The sequence below is a fragment of the Desmodus rotundus genome, chromosome 12 (genome assembly GCF_022682495.2).
Source record: "Desmodus rotundus isolate HL8 chromosome 12, HLdesRot8A.1, whole genome shotgun sequence".
In the NCBI taxonomy this organism is placed as follows: Eukaryota; Metazoa; Chordata; class Mammalia; order Chiroptera; family Phyllostomidae; genus Desmodus; species Desmodus rotundus.
In genome coordinates this window covers 65,905,454-65,922,080 of record NC_071398.1, presented here as the reverse complement: position 1 = coordinate 65,922,080, position 16,627 = coordinate 65,905,454, and the positions used below count along the sequence as shown (strand labels likewise).

General features: G+C 43.9%; 1 pseudogene; it reads left to right on the top strand.

Moving 5' to 3' along the window:
- Nucleotides 1–2,366: 2,366 nt before the first annotated feature.
- Nucleotides 2,367–2,431, top strand: LOC112314095 (U4 spliceosomal RNA; annotated as a pseudogene).
- Nucleotides 2,432–16,627: the final 14,196 nt, after the last annotated feature.

Genomic DNA, 16,627 nt, shown 5'->3' with positions numbered 1-16,627 from the left:
CCTCGCCTTTGTCCCGACTTCCTGTGCCAACACTTGCTTCCGCCTGCAGGACCAATCAACATTCTTAACCCCACCCTCTAGCTATTATCAGCCAATCATAAGGGAGGCTCGCTCACTTCCAACCAATCATAGCTATCCTCAGGCTTGGCGCGCGCCGAAATTAAAAAAGAAGCTAAGAGGGGTGGGGTACAGCGGTTTGGGTAGTGGGGCGTGGCTGGAGGGGAGGCTTAAAGGCTGGCTGGGCCTCCAGGGAGAAAAGAACGGGTGGGAGACTAGGACCTGGGTGGCTCTGGTTCCCATTTAAGACCCGGTGGAGGCCCTAGAGGAAACACGGGTTTACAGGCTGCAGCGAGGAGCGCAGCAAAGAAGGCTCGCTCCTCTCGGTGGCCGAGAATCTCGAGCTCCCCAGTCATTCCCGGGCCGGGGCCGGCGCTTGTAGGCGCTCTGACGCTGTGCTTGGTCACGGTCACTGCGGAGGAGAAGCCTGGAGTAGCGGCCATCGCAGGAGGAGCCGCAGAATTTGCGGTGCAGGAGCGGCGGGGGCAAGATGGGGTGCGGGAGAGAGGTGATGCGGGCGCCTTTTAAGGTTGCCTGGTGAACTGACAAGTGTGTCACAGAGTGGGCATAAAGGACCCCACAACAATCCTTTACATTTGCGTAGCGCTTAAATACACGTCTCTAGACTCTACAGCCTGGTGAGATGGGCAGCGTTTTATGGAGGAACCCCGAGATTCATAGAGGTTTCAGGCCTCACCCAAGGTCCTAGAATCAGTGAATGGGAGATCCTCCTACAGGCGCCCGGGGGACCGCGCAGCTGCCTCCAGTGCGTAGGGAATGTTCTCTAGACACTGTCGTGTGGGAGCCCTGAGATTGTCTTTGATGAAGGGAGATTTCGTACTTTTTGTCAAATTTTTTCTACTAGTAATGCTCTGGTAATAAAAATCAAGAGTGAAATTAAATGAAAGGGGACTGCATTTGAAATCGTAATCAAATCTATTAATAAAAAGGGAGGAATAGAAATCAGACTCACTGCAATAGAGATGGCTTTGTATTGCAGCTATTGAGGACTATATGGCCACACACGTGGTGTGGCACGTGCTACTGTACTGAGTGGGGACAGTGGGACAGAAAATCTGTGACGTCTAGGAAATCTGGGCTATATGATAAATGTAAATGTCGTGGGGGGCTGGGAGAGGGAAGGCAAATCTGAGGTATCATTTATTAATTAAACGAGTACATATTAAACGGCTTTTTTTGTGTGCCCAGTGTGGACTGGGTGCTCGAGAAATGTAGCATTTATTTATTCACATACACACGCAAAGTTTATAACAGCTATTCCAAACACAAAGAGCTTACTCAATATTTGGTAGAGACTGAACACAAATATCAATATACATACAATAGTGGAATTAACAGTAAGCTTTATGGGGCTAGATAAAGATGTACCTGAAACCGAAGCGGAGTTAGTTTATACATAATTACTCCTCTGAAACACGTATAGATAAACTTAGAGATAAGACAGGAGCAAAACAAAAAACCAAATAGATAAATAGAGGCATTTTCGTTATTCCCAGATTATAATTCTTACACTGAGAGATTTGTAAGTACATACGTATAGATATCGTATCGGGAGAAGCAGACCGTGAATACCAGATCTGCAGGAAGAGAGGCGTGGTAATTTAATGATTTCTTGAATAATCTTTTTGAAACAAGACAAACTCAGGGCCTCTTTACATATCCTGTTCAGGAGGAAGCTCTTCCTCTGCAAGTATCCCAGCCAATACCTCAGGTCCAACCCCATGAAAATGGGCACAGCCAGATCACCGAAAGGGGGGCTATTCTCTCATAAATCTGTGATATGCTACATCAAAGTGTGTAGACTCTGGACAGCTTATCTCACCTAATCACAGCCATAAGAGTGAACAAACAATTAAGGTTGTCTGGGTGAAAGGTGGCCCTAATATTGGCATGAACTATAATGAATTATACAATATACACGTAAATTAGGGTATGTGTATTAACTCTTATTCTTTACTCATATTTTTAACTTATATCCTTTAATAGCCTACAGACCTGTAGAGAGACCATTGGAGAATGTGCTTTATGGGCCTCTATTGTGAGTCACATTGAGAGTTTGTGTGGGTTTTATTTTAGAGCTTGGTTTATTCAAACTGAATGCTGAGGCTAGGTCCTAGAGCTACATGGTTTAAATACACAGGTTAATGACACAATAAATTCTTTCCATATGGGGCTGGTCAAATGCAAAGTATGTGATGGGCTTGTTCTAAAACTGGACTGTGGTAGCGGCTGCACAACTATATAAATTCACTGACTCAGAACTGTATACTTTAGATACGTGAGTCCTCAGCTTTGCGCAGTGGCACTATCGTAGCCAATGAGGTTTATCCGAGGCGCGATTATTGCTGATAGGTGAGTCCTGTGGTTTCTAATGCTCCCGCAATAAAAGATGTACAAAACAAAACAAAGAAATAAAGATACAATGTATAAGCAATGTCAAAACGTCTTCATGGAAAATAACAGCTAAGACTGGTTATCTAAACTATCTGGACATCCTAAGGAAAGAAAACAGTGAAGAAGTAAAATAGTAGCAACTCTCCCTTTTCAGACGATGTAGCTCCTTAAGTAGACTGGTTCTCCAACCTGTAAAATGAAATCCAGGATGGTTCAAACACACTCATTTTATTTTTAAACATTTTATTTATTCATTTTTAGAAAGAGGGGAAGGGAGGGAGAAGGAGGGAGAGAAACATCAGTGTGTGGTTGCCTCTTGTGTGCCCCTACTAGGGACCTGGCCCGAAACCCAGGCATGTGCCCTGACTGGGAATCAAACAGGCGACCCTCTGGTTCACAGGCCCGTACTCAGTCCTCTGAGCCATACCAGGCACGGCCAAATACACTCATTTTAATTGTCTGGAAAATGAAAGAAACCTATTTCCTCTGGTCAGCACTGTGCTGGCTGCATATACAAGGTCTGTCTGGAAAAAGTCGAGCTAATATATGAGAGTGGTTTGCGCAATATCAATGTAACCTGGCCGCCAAGAGAGGGGATTGGAATGCTCATGTGTAAACAATGATGAGTTCAGTGTACTAGTCAGTAGGGGCAGTAGATGCCATTGAGTGAACATGTGTACTGTGTGGCCATCACATTCAAAATGACTCAGCCAGTAGAGCAATGAAGCTGCATCAGATTTTACGTTAAGCTTGAACATTCCTCTGTGGAAACTATTCGGATGATTCAGAAGGCCGCGGCCAAGGGCAGCTGGTGGCTGGCAGCTTCTTCAAGACAACGTACTTGCTCATGCATCACCCCTTGTGTAGAGTTTTTTTGTGAAACATCAGATCACCCAGGTGACTCAGCCCCCCCTAGAGCCCAGATTTGGTGCCCTGCAACCTGTGGCTTTTCCCAAAACTAAAATCACCTTTGAAAGGGAAGAGATTTCAGACTGTAGATGCAATTCAGGAAAATACGACGGGGCAGCTGATGGCGATTAGAATTTTATGAGGTCCCAACGTGCCTACTTTGAAGGGGACTGAGGAATCATTGGCCCATGGACAGTGTTTCTTGTATCTTGTATCCTCTTCAATAAATATCTCTATTTTTCATATTACATGGCTGGACACCTTCTGGACAGACCTCGTATAAACAGGTCAGACATCTGGAAGATACCAATGGTAAGAGGCTCAGCTAGAACATCACCCCTTGACATCCCCATCGTTATCTGTATTGTTGAAAAACAATCAGCGATGCCAAGTTTCAAGCTATTTGTAAAATTCCAACTTTTATGTAACCTTTACCCTTACTCATTATTTTATAAATTAAATTATTCAAGTGTGTTTTTCCCATTAATTGGTAACCTAAGTATTTTCTGAATTTATATTCCTCTGGGTTTTGCTCATTGCTTTGAGATGAGGTAGAGAAGGGTAACCAATTTTATTTTTTTAATTATATTTTATTGCTTATGCTATTACAGTTGTCCCAATTTTTCCCCCTTTGCCTCCCTCCACCCAGAATCCCCCACTCCCTCAGGCAGTCCCCACACCATTGTTCATGTCCATGAGTCATGTGTGTAAGTTTTGGGGCTAGTCCATTTCCTATGCTGCACTTTATATCCCCATGTTTATTCTGTAACTACCTATTTGTACTTCTAATCCCCTCACCTCTTCACCCATTCCCTCACACCCCTCTCCCATCTGGCAACCATCAAAATGCTCTCCATATCCATGATTCTGTCTCTGTTCTTCTTGTTTTCTTAGTTTGTTTTTTAGATTAAATTGTTGATAGATATGTATTTATTGCCATTTTATTGTTCATAGCTTTGATCTTTTTCTTATTAAGCCCCTTTAATATTTCATATAATAATGGTTTGGTGATGATGAACTCCTTTAGTTTTTTCTTGTCTGGGAAGCTCTTTATCTGCCCTTCAATTCTAAATGATGCTTTACTGGGTAGAGAAATCTTGGCTGTAGGTCTCTGCTTTTCATGACTTTGAAGATTTCTTGCCAATCCCTTCTAGCCTGAAAAGTTTCTTTTGAGAAATCAGCTGACAGTCTTATGGGAACTCCCCTGTAGGTAAGTAACTTCTTTTCTCTTGCTGCTTTTAAGATTCTCTCTTTATCTTTAACCTTTGGCATTTTATTTCTGATGTGGAGTGGGCCTCTTTGCATCCATCTTGTTTGGGACTCTCTGTGCTTCCTGAACTTGCATGTCTATTTCCTTCACCAAATTAGGGAAATTTTCTTTCACTATTTTTTCAAATAGATTTCCAATTTTTTGCTCTTTATCTTCTTCTTCTGGTACCCCTATGATTCAAATGTTGGAACCCTTGAGGTTGTCCCACAAGCTGCTTACACTATCCTTGTTTTATTCTTCTTGTTATTCTTTTTTAAATAAAGATTTTATTTATTTACTCCTAGAGAGAGGGGAAGGGAGGGAGAAAGAGACAAAAATGTCAACGTGTGGTTGCCTCTCATATGCTGGGGCAACTGGGGACCTGGCCCGCAGCCCAGGCCTGTGCCCTGACTGGGAATTGAACTGGCAACCCTTTGGTTCACAGGCCGGCACTCAATCCACTGAACCACATCAGCCAGGGCTTTCTTGTTGTTCTGATTGGTTGTTTTTTTGCTTCCTTGTGTTCAATATCATTGATTTGATTCTCAGCTTCATCCACTTTACTGTTGTTTTCCTGTAAATTGTTCCTTATTTCAATTAGTGGATCCTTCATTTCTCACTGGATCTTTTCTATGCTGTTGAGATTGTCACTCGGTTCCCGGAGCATCCTTATAACCAGTATTTTGAATTCTGTATCTGATAGATTGTTTATCTCCATTTTGTTTAGTTCTTTTTCAGGTGTTTTGACCTGTTCTTTCATTGGCCATGTTTCTTTGTCTCCTCATTTTGGCAGCCTCCCAGCATTTTTTTTCTATGCATTAGGTAGAGCTACTGTGACTCCCTGTCTTGGTAGCATGGCCTAATGTAGTAGGTGTGCTGTAGGGTCCAGTGGTCCAGTCTCCGCTATCAACCAGTCTGGATACTTGAGATGCATCTTTCATGTAGGCTGAGTAGACCCTCCTCTTGTAGTTGAGACTTGGTTGCTGTTGGCAGGTCAATGGGAGGGATTTACCCAGGCCAGTGAGCTGCAAGGATTGGCTGTGACCACTTAACACCAATCTCCACCCTCTGTGCAGGGTCAGCTGTGCAGGGGCAGGGTGGTGGTGCTCCAACATGGTCTGTAGCTTTCCACTGGGTGCACAGGCTCTGGGGTTTCCCAGCTGATACAGGCCAAGGTCAGCCCCCACCTGTGTTTTTCCCAGGGCCACTCTGCCTGAGTTATCAGGCAATCTGAGATGTCTGCTACTTGTACCGGCCTTGGAGATTCCCTGGCAAAGCCAAGCTGTGAACCTAGGCTGGCTGCCTCTAGTGCCGGGCCTGGGGTCACTTAGCAAGAGGCATGAGGTCTGGGGTCTCACTGAGGCCAGCTTTGCTAGTTTGAGAGGATTTAGGAAGTTGTGTAGCATGAGCCAAGACCAGCCATTCATATGGAAAAGTCTCTATTAACAGCTTGGGTAGGCCTGTGGGTTGGGTGGAACAGAGTCTCAGGGCATCTCCAGGGTGGGGCGAACAGAGTTAGCCAGGTTGATGGAGTCTCAGATATGGCACCTGCCTGCCAGCTCTGTGACTCTGTTGGGGGGAGGGTTCAAAAAAGGGACAGTGGCCTCTGTCTGCCTTTCTGTCTGGGAGAAAGCTTCCCCCCAGCTCTTACCTTGATGCCAGGTACTTCAATTCCTCCCTGTATGCCACTGGTGCCTTTCAGGGTGCTACCCTGATGCTGGGGCTCAGAGGGAGTGAGTCTGAGTAAGTCAGTGTGTGGGTTCTTTAAGAGGTACTGCTTGGGACTCCAGAAGTTTCTTCCACTGACTCAGTTGCCACTGGGTTTTGCAGCCAGAAGTTATGGGGACTTATCTTCCTGGCACTGGAACCCTGGGGTGGGGCACCTGGTGTGGGACTGGGACTCCTCACTTTCGAGATATCCAACCTGAATTTTATCCACCACACATGGATGTGGGACCAGCACGTTCCATGTCCCCACCCCTCCTACCAGTCTGGATGGATGTGGTTTCTTTAACTCTGTAGTTGTCAGACTTCTGTTCAACTCAATTACTAATGGTTCCAAGTGATGGTTGCTCTACAGTTCCGCTGTAATTGTATGCGGTTGTGCGAGGAGGTGAGCCGTGTTTCCTTACCTATGCCACCGTGTTGACCGGGAGTCGTGGGTACCAATTTTAAATAATAAAGAGTTTCTTCCCATGAGGCATATTGTTACTATACGGAAACATCATTATAGCCTTTTTCTGAGGTGTATTCTAAGTGCTTTTACTTGCATTAGTTCTCACAACTACCCAGGAAGTGGGTATTCCTTTACCCCCATGTTAAAGCATAAGCTTCCAAAGTTTAGACTCCTCAGGCCCTGCTCCTGGCCACTACCTTATAGAGCCTCTCCTTGGACTTTGGAATCAGACAGATTAATCTTTCCTGGCTCAAAGTCACAAAGCTCACACCAGGAGACTGGAAGCCATTTGTCAAGGTTCCCAATCCAATTCTTGCCACTATAGTATTTTTATGATGCATAAGTTATTCAGTGATTCCCCCAGATATTTCACTTACCCATAGCCAAGCATTCAGATCACTGTGGTGTACAGACATAGCTTATCAAATCCAAGACAAAACGAAGTCCTGCCATTTTATAAATGACCACTAGGTGGCAGCATATTAACATAAAAACCAAACTGGTGGCCCGCCTCTGTGGATGTATTTTATTTTTATTTTTTACTTTTTGCCTAACAGTGTGTAATGGTAATTCAATTTCATTTCATTGTGTACCTTTCAAAAAAACGACCATTTTAAACTTGTCCTCCAACACAGGCACCATCAGGATAATATTATGGTAAGAACAAATAGGGTTATGATTTGAAAACACAAGAGATTTTTAACTTCTTTTGTTGTACCAATACTTTGTAGTAGTATTAGGTTCCCAATTTCAGTGGTGTTAAAATTGTACCCCTAATAACAGTCTCAGCACAGAGCAACCACAGAGCTGCTTTCTGTCTTTAGAAATTTGTCTTTTCTGAACATTTCATATAAATGGATTCATACAATTTGTAGTCTATTGCCTCGGTTTCCTTTCACTTAGCATAATGCTTCTGAGGTTCATTCATGTTTTATAGGATGTATCTGTATTTCACTCCTTTTGTTGCTAAATAATATTCCATCGTATTCATTGACCAGCTGACAAATACTTGGGCTGTTTTCCCTTTGGGGTTATTAGGAATAATGTTGTTATGAACATTAATGTACACATCTTTATATGGGCATTTATTTTCATGCCTCTTCGGTAGATACCTATGATTATTGCTGGCCATATGGTTGGTTTATGTTTAACTTTTTTAGAAATTGCCAAACGGTTTCTCAAAGTGGCTGTACCATTTTTTATTCCTGTCGTCAATGTATGAAGTTTCCTGGGTCTCCACCTCCTCAGCAACACTCATTATTGACTTTTTTTATTAGAGCCATTCTAGTGGGTATGAATGCTGTCTCCTGTGGTTTTCATTCATATTTCCTAATGACTACTAACGTTGGACTCCTTTTCATGTGCTTTTTAGCCATCATCTTCCTCTTTTTTAAATGGTCTTGAAAGGCTTTTTCCTTTAGAGGTTTGTATGGAAATTAAACTAAAACCTAAGTTAAAATGACATTAATTGTTGCCCTGGTTGGGTGGCTCAGTTGATCAGAGGGTCATCCTATACAACAAATTTTGTGAGTTCGGTTCCCGGTCAGAGCTCATAGCTAGGTTGCGGGTTCGATCCCCAGCTGGGGCATGGACAGGAGTCAACTGATAGATGTCTCTCTCTCTCTCTCTCTCTCTCTCTCTCTCTCTCTCTCTCTCTCTCCCCTTCCTCTCTAAAATCAATACACATATCCTTGGGTGAGGATTAAAAAAATGACATTAATTGTTATTAATCCAAGGAGATCAAAGAAATAATAACGGTTTGTATAAAATTAACAAAATTGCATACTTATTATAATTGTAGTCATGTGAAAATAGTTTAACCACAACAAACCATTTCCTTTGGAGACTATATAGTTACATGTATTTATACACCTCTGAGAGGTTGGGTTGGGGAATGGATGTGGTTTTAATTTCTAAAACTCATAAATATTGCTCTTGTGATTTTTAAAAGTCCAACAAAGACATTAAAAGCAGATGCATAGGAAAAATAACAGAGCAAATGCACTAAAATAATAATAATGCTTATTTAAGATGATAGGATTTTCGGTGTCTTTGATCTTTCTCCCCATTTCTCCACACAGCATGCAGGGTTACACTGCCGAGGGCCGCAGAGCGACTGGAGGACTACACCTGCACACCTGCGCCGCAGCACCTGTTAAACTCCTTTGGCTATTGCTCCGCCAGTCTTGACCATCCTATAATTAGCCTTTTTTTATTGTCTGTATTCCTCCCACCCGCTTTGGGTATCAGATTTCAAATTTTAGAGCAACACATCTTTCCCTTTTCCCTTAACTCTACTTACTTTGCTTAATTTAAATTTTATCCTCAACCATAATTCCAAACATTACTAGAAAGCAATGCCACTTATCACTTGTTCTGTAAAACCTTTGCCTCTTTAGAAATTACAGATAACCTGGAGTCTCAAGACCTCTACGGCCACGTATTTGTTTTCTGGCAGTCACCCCGAGTGGGATTTCTGCTGAGAGGTGACAAATGGCACTGGAGTAGATTCCAGCTCTCACGCTGAGGATGAATACACTGCCCAGTGCTCTAGAGCCTTTTGCCACGACGTGAGCCTCCCCCGATGCTGGGGTCTTAGGGGCTGAGGAAAGGTCCACCAGAGTTCTAGCTAGTTCTCCCTACACTTCCTTTCTGAGTTTGCCTAGGAGCCCGACAGAACTGCCTCTGTTGTCTGCTAATTTTCAGTACTAAAATGGTCTTAAAGAACTCAGCTTTGTAATCACATGAATCAGAATCTGTTGCTTCAAACTCTTCAATGGCTTTCTATTAATCTTAGAAACAAGTTCAAGTCCTCCTTTGGATTCCTATGGGGCCCCATGTAATCTGGCCCTGCTTACTTCTCCCTCTCACCTTCTGCTTCTCGTCCACTACAGCCAGCCTGCTGCTTTCCATTCCTCCTTGTGTCCAGGTTTCTCTGGCCTTAAGGCCTTTGTGCATGTCACGCTTTCTGGCTGGAATGCTTTTCCTAGTTATTTAAAAGCTGAGCCCCTCATCCACGAGGTCTCAGCTAAGTATCCCCACCGTGAGACTTTCCCTGGCTATTTCATCTGTGAAGGCCCTTCCTTGTCATTTTGTCTCTCAGCGCCCTATTTGCTTTTGTATAACATTCAGTTTGTAGTTTAGTCTGTTTTCTTGGTGTCTGTCTCCTCCATAGATCGTAGGTATAGGCACCAAAAGAGCAGGGACTTATTTCTGTTTTGCTCACCGCTCACTATGGATACACAGCGCATAGAGATCCAATACTTATCTGTTAGGTGAAATAAAGTAAACCACAGAGTGGAAGGGGCCCTCCTAATCTTGCCCGCATCACGCCTAATGGACTCAGCATAGAACCTTCCGGTCATAGCGAATTCTCCACCTGGGTATCTTGAAACGTCAGTTAGTTGTAATGTATATGGAGTGGAAACCTGTCTTTCTGTCTGAAACTTCCACCTACTTGTCATCTGGAGTCAAACACAATACACTTCATTCTTTTCAATGTCATTTTCAGACACTTAAATGTGGACATCTCATCCTCCCCACGCTCCTCCTCCACTGCTTCCACTATGTCTCTCCCCAGCCCTTCTCGATGAATGTTACCTAACTGGAGGCATCTCAAATACAATTCAATATGAGGAATCTTGTGGGATAAATGATCGCCCTTATTTTTCTTAAAGAAAGGCATTTTTAATATTTTATTTATTTATTTTTAGAAAGGGGAAGGGAGGGAGAGAAACATCAATGTGTGGTTACCTCTTGTTCACCCCCTACTGGGGACCTTCCTGCAACCCCGGCATGTGCCCTGACTGGGAATCGAACTGGTGACCCTTTGGTTAGCAGGCCAGCACTCAGTCCACTGAGCTGCACCAGCCAGGGCTATAGCCTCTGTTTTAGATATGACCACTCTATAGAAGCAATATAAAGCTGCAAACATTTTTTCTTTTCTAACACATCATGCCAGTAGTTATCAGGTGTGCAATCAACCCAAACCACTGCTTTCATTTTTCACACATGAACTCAAGTCTCCCTCACCTGGTGCATATAATTGCTTAAACTTAACTATGGATTCTATCTCTTTCATCTCGTTGTTTTGATCCATCATTCTAACCTGTCTAGATCTCTTTGAATCTGGTTCCTGTCAGCTGACTTATTAATGCCATCTCCTGACTCTGTGTCAACAGAGCCCCTGACAAGCCTGTTCCCTTTGACTTCCAGTTGCCAGTGAAAATGCTGAACAAGGCACTTGAGCACAAGCTGGAGAGACCTCCTCCAGCTAAACATGCTGCCTCCGTCATCATGCTTTGGGTATGGTCATTTAGACAGGCACAGAGTCACATAATTGCCCGTTGTTCCTTACTGTTCAGGTGCCTCCCTGCAGCTCCTGCATGCTCTATATAGCTGTCCCTTGATTTACCAGCCTGCAAAGCATAGCAGAAAAGGAAGTGAGGTTAATCTAGGTGTGTGTTTTTTGTTTTTTGGGGTTTTTTTTACTGGTGAACAGCACAGGAAGCAGCCTAGAAGCCACAGCAGAATGTGGCTGTTCAGGACAAAGGCTGTCTGTCACCTTGTACTAGACTACCGGTTCATTGTCACCCACCTCCTGTCTCTTCCATTTGCCTCCCAACACCTGTCACATCTCCAGTCTCTAATCTGCCACCTCCTTCCTCTCCCTCTCGTCTTGTACATGCATTTGGATGAAGGCTTATTGAGGCATTTGCTACAGTCCAACAATGAGAAGAATATGAGCTAATAACTCTTTTGCTCAAAGATTTTATTTATTTTTAGAGACAGAGGAAGGGAGGGAGGAAGAGAGGGAGAGAAGCATCAATGTGGGGTTGCCTCTTGCATACCCCCAACTGGGGACCTGCCAGGCAGCCCAGGCATGTGCTCTGGCTGGGAACTGAACTGGCGACCCTTTGGTTTGCAGGCCAGCACTCAATCCACTGAGCCGCACCAGCCAGGGCAGAGTTAGTAACTCTTTTGATGAAGATCTGAGGCAGCCTTCCTGGGTAGCCCAGAGCATCCCTTTCAAAAGGTCTAGCTCTTCCTAGTTCTTCAGTTCCTCTTTAGTACTTTCTCATCCTCCCTTTCCTGGACCGAACTTCCACCTTACTCTAAGCAGAAGCTGACAAACCTGTTTCCACACACAGTGGACAGAACCTATTTTCTGCTTCTGTACCAGAGACAGCGAAGCCTTGCCTGCGTGCTGTGGAGCTTGCTGCCTCTGCTGGTGTCTGAAGGGCTTCTCCAGCAGGCTGGCAGTCTTCTTCCTTCTCAATCAGCGGCTTCCTTCAGAAGCTGCCTGGTCCGGGGAATCAGAGACCCACCTGTGCCCAAGACCAGTGCTTGGGTGGGGCTGGGGGTATGAGGTTCTCCTTTCTGTGGTTTGTTGGCTTTTATTTCTGCTTTCTCAGTCTAGCGTGCTAACTGTCCATTTCTTCTCCCTCATTCCTCTTTCTCTCCTGCTTTCCCTCTGACCCCGCCCTCTAACCCTCAACACTTCTTTGGTCCAGGGGAGACAAGAGCAGTATTAATGATGACTGTGGAAGAGGTACCACCCAGTTCTTTGGGCTCCTACCCAGAGCTCTGCCTGGATGTTTAAACAATCCTTTTCCATCCTTAAACTTGTTTCACGATGACACCATTCCTGCCACTTTAGTAACTGCCCATTCTGACGGAAGAGCTGGCACACGGCTAAGTGGCAGGGGGTAAATTCTGCTCACTTGATTGGTTTTGCTTCTAAGTTGTGCACCCTGCCCAGCACAATGCGCTGAATTTTGTCCCCCCAGATCCACGTTGAAACCCCACTTCCCAGTGGGTGGTATTTGTAGTCAGGGCCTTTGGGAGATAATTAGGTTTAGATGAGGTCGTGAGGGTGGGGCCCTCATGCTGGGATTAGTGCCCTGAGAAGAGGAGACACCTCTCTCTCTGTCACGTAAGGAGGCACCAAAAATTGGTGGTGTATAAGGAGGAGGGTCCTCGTCAGTCAGCTGACACCTGGATCTGGGTGAAAATAAATTTCTGCTGTTTCAGCCACCTGGTCTATGGTCTTCTGTTATGGCAGTCTGAACAGACTCGTACAAGTTTTCAGGCTAATTATTTGCACTCAAGTCTACATATCAATTGAATTAGCTAATTATTACAGGTATAAAGTACCTCAGGATAGGAGACTCTAGGGACTTCATTTCCCACTAATACCCATATATTTATATATCTTCACTTGGAACTCCTGGATTATACTATCCTGGCTTCTCATCTAACTGGAAAGCACTGAGTTTTCTCCAAATGTTCCTCTGTCCACATTGTCCTGACTCTTTCTGAAACTTTGCATTTCTTTTTCTCTAGATTAGCCTTTTGGGCTGAGGAACCAAGCAATGACCCCATTTTACGGCCAAACGCAGGTTTACATTTCATTTCCTTGCCCTGTTCTCTCCACTATTGTGTTAAGCATTAGGTAGTAAGCCCTGGCTGGCCGGTAATCAAAAGGTAGCGGGTTCAATGTCCTGTTTGGGTCTGGAGGTGTTCGATTCTGGTCCGGGTGCCAATCTCCCATCTGGGGGCATATGGGAGGCAATCGACCGATGCTTCTGTCTCCCTTTCTCTCTCCCCCTTCCTCTGTCTCTAAAAGCAATGAAAAGAAATGTCCTTGTGTGAGGATTTTTTTAAAAAAATTAGGTAGTAAAATGCAGCTATCTGGTTTCCTTTTCAGGAATAGAAAGTATTCAGATGGCCAGCTTATCACTGATGTCAATAACGATGATGATGATATCCAACATTTATGACTTCTAACTCCTTCACATGAATATCTCATGTAATCCTCACAACCAACCCTATGAAGTGATGGGAATTGGCCTCATTTTATGGATGAGGGAATTGAGGCAAAGAGAGATGAACTGACAAAGACCACACAGCCAGTGGGTGATGTCGTCAGGGATTGAACCTAGGCGGTCTAAACCCAGAGCTCTCATTCCTGACTACGAAGTCACCGAAGTATTCATTGGGCCCGTCATCTAGAAGGAACAAAAGTCAAGGTGGAAGACCCGAAAAGCAAGTAGCTAGCAGTCTCAACTTAGCAACTCCGTTCTCTGTTGCTCTTTGAGAGGACGATGTCAGTTACTTCCGCATGCCTCGCTCCTAGAGGGTGTCTTGGCACATGCTAAATATTAGAAGATGCTTGTGGAATAAATTAATCTTATCATTTCTTTTACACATTAAAATTCCTCACCCCAATGTTGGTCATCTAGTTCATTCTCAAATACTTTTTGAAATAAAGATATATTTTTTAAAAACCTCAGGTTTATGTTATTTACATGTAAGCTATTTATTATTATGTTATTATATTATAATATAGTTATACATTATTTACTGTACAGTATATATATTTATTATATATTAAGTTAAGCTATTGACATATAGTAAAGTACTCATGTCTTGAAAAGACAGCTCAGTGAATTTGTGTATATACCCATGAAATCACCACCTAAATTTCTTTTGCTGGTTCTTGGACTTCAAGCAAATGGACTCATAGTGTCTACTCTGTTCCCGGCTCCTCTTACTGAACACATGTTGTGAGAGGCACACAGAGTGTTATGTATGTTGGTGTGTTGGTAGGGTTGGCTGCCCTGTTTTCTGTTTTGCCTTGGCACTACCACAGCCCTCCTCCCCACCCCCCGTCCATCACCTACGCTGCTGCTGTTTTCATTCTAAAGCACGGCTGCTCCTTCACTACTAAAAAACACTCAATGGCTCACTATTGTCCACCAAATAAAGTCCAAGTTCTTATACATGTTTAAGATTCATTCTCCTGCCCCTTCCTACCCTCAGAATTTTCTTCAACCTTTCCACATTTATCTCTTATTACTTTCCTCCACAAATTTGACAATTAAATCAAACCAAAGCCATTCTATGTACAGGGTTTTCATGGGGCTACCTCTGCCCCAGACTACTGTTTATTCCAACTTCTCCCATCAATTATTTCTGACTTTTAAAGCCCATTTCAAATTACATCTCCTTTGTGGAGTTGGCTCTGGCTTCTCAGTGACCACAGCACTTTTTTGCATTAGGGGTAAAAATACATAACCAGAATAACAGAAGACCCAGCTGAACCTACAGGGACTTCCACCTGCTCTGGACCTGTCTGATGCATGGGGAGCCTCCCCATTTGCATGTCCCACCTGCAGGAGGGAGAGGGGGCCTATGCTGAAGGGGTTAATACAGAGGTTCCTGGGGTCCGAGAAACAGAAAGCCCAGCAGGAAGTCTGTCTCCCAGACTGGTCCCAGCCTGGCTGGTGTCTGGACCCCACCGAAAAAGGGAGAGAGTAGGCTGTTTTCCCAAGAGAACCTTTAGCAACCTGGGGCACAAGCAAACTTGGATTCATCTACAATTCAAACAGAGGGCGATGCAGGCACAACAAGAGGTAGGCGCTATTCTTTGCTCACCAGCAGCCCAGCCGCAGTGGCAGCCCATGGAGCTGAACAGAGCCACAGCAGACGACCTGCAAGTGGGCTTGTTGGTGCACTCGTCTGAACTCCCACAATCCTAGGGAACCCCCTGAAATCCTCGAAGAACACTTTCTACATAGCCAGGACTCCGTGTAAGCAGCCGGGGGGCAAAAGTCTACAGATTTTGGATTATTATTGCTGATGTAATTTTATTTATGTGCACAGACAGGTAAGGCCTGGAAAAACGTGGGTTATGCCAACAATTCATTTATGACTTGAAGTGGTTTAAAACTTATTTCCATGTAAGCATCTAATTAGATCCTCATAAAAACCATGTGAGGTGGATATGATTATCACCAGACTTTCCCCGTCGCAATGGACTTGAGCAGAGCATTTATTATGGAAAGAGTCCAAGACTTGTCAGCTAACCTCAATCTGAACTACTCTTCTGCGCATGCAGGGTGATCCTAGATAAACCCCGACCGCTCTGAACTTCAATGTCTTACCTGCAGGATGGGGACAACAATCCCTTTTGCATGGGAGGCCATGAACCTCTGAGATGATGAACACTTCCTGTACAATTGTAAGGAATTACTGTGGCGCGTGACTTTCTACCACTGTGCTTATCTGCTGCCATAAATCAGTTGTTCCCATAAATGTCTCGGTCGACTAAAGATAATGAAAGAAGCCTGTTCATGCCTTAGTCATCTCTGTGTCATCTCGTCTCACAGAGTGAGGACTCAACAGGATGATGTGGAGTTTCCGTCTCTGGTAGGAGTGTGGTAGAGAGAATCCAACCTTTAGAACCGCTGGGCTAGACACCAATATGGAGAGCCTGAGATTATTCATTAAATTAATTCAGATATATAACCACTACAGATGCAATAAGTCAAACCAAGTTTCCCAGGAACATAATACACTCAGAAGACAGATAGAACACTAGCTACTTTAAGAGAGCAGGGTTGGCAAACATTTTCCTTAAAGAGCCAGATAGCAAATATTTCAGGCTTTGAGGGTCATACTGTCTCCATGGCAACTGCTCGACTCTGCCATCTTGTCAGAACACCGGCTGCAGAAAATACATAGGTAAATGGAAAGGGCTGGATTCCAACAAATTATATTTTAAAATACAGGTGCTGGGCTGTATTTTGCCCATGGGCCAGAGACAGCCAACTCCTAACACAGAGGTTTGACCTGTTGCCAAGGAGAATTTATAACACAAGAAAGTCAGGTAAAGCCAGGTGGTGACACAGAAAGGCAAGGTTGAAATCAATGAGGAAAAGTGAAGTTCTCCAGTAAGTTTTAAGAACTAAAATGAACAAGTACATAACTGGACTGAATGCAGGTTTCATATAAAATGTCTACTGTGAAAACAAATT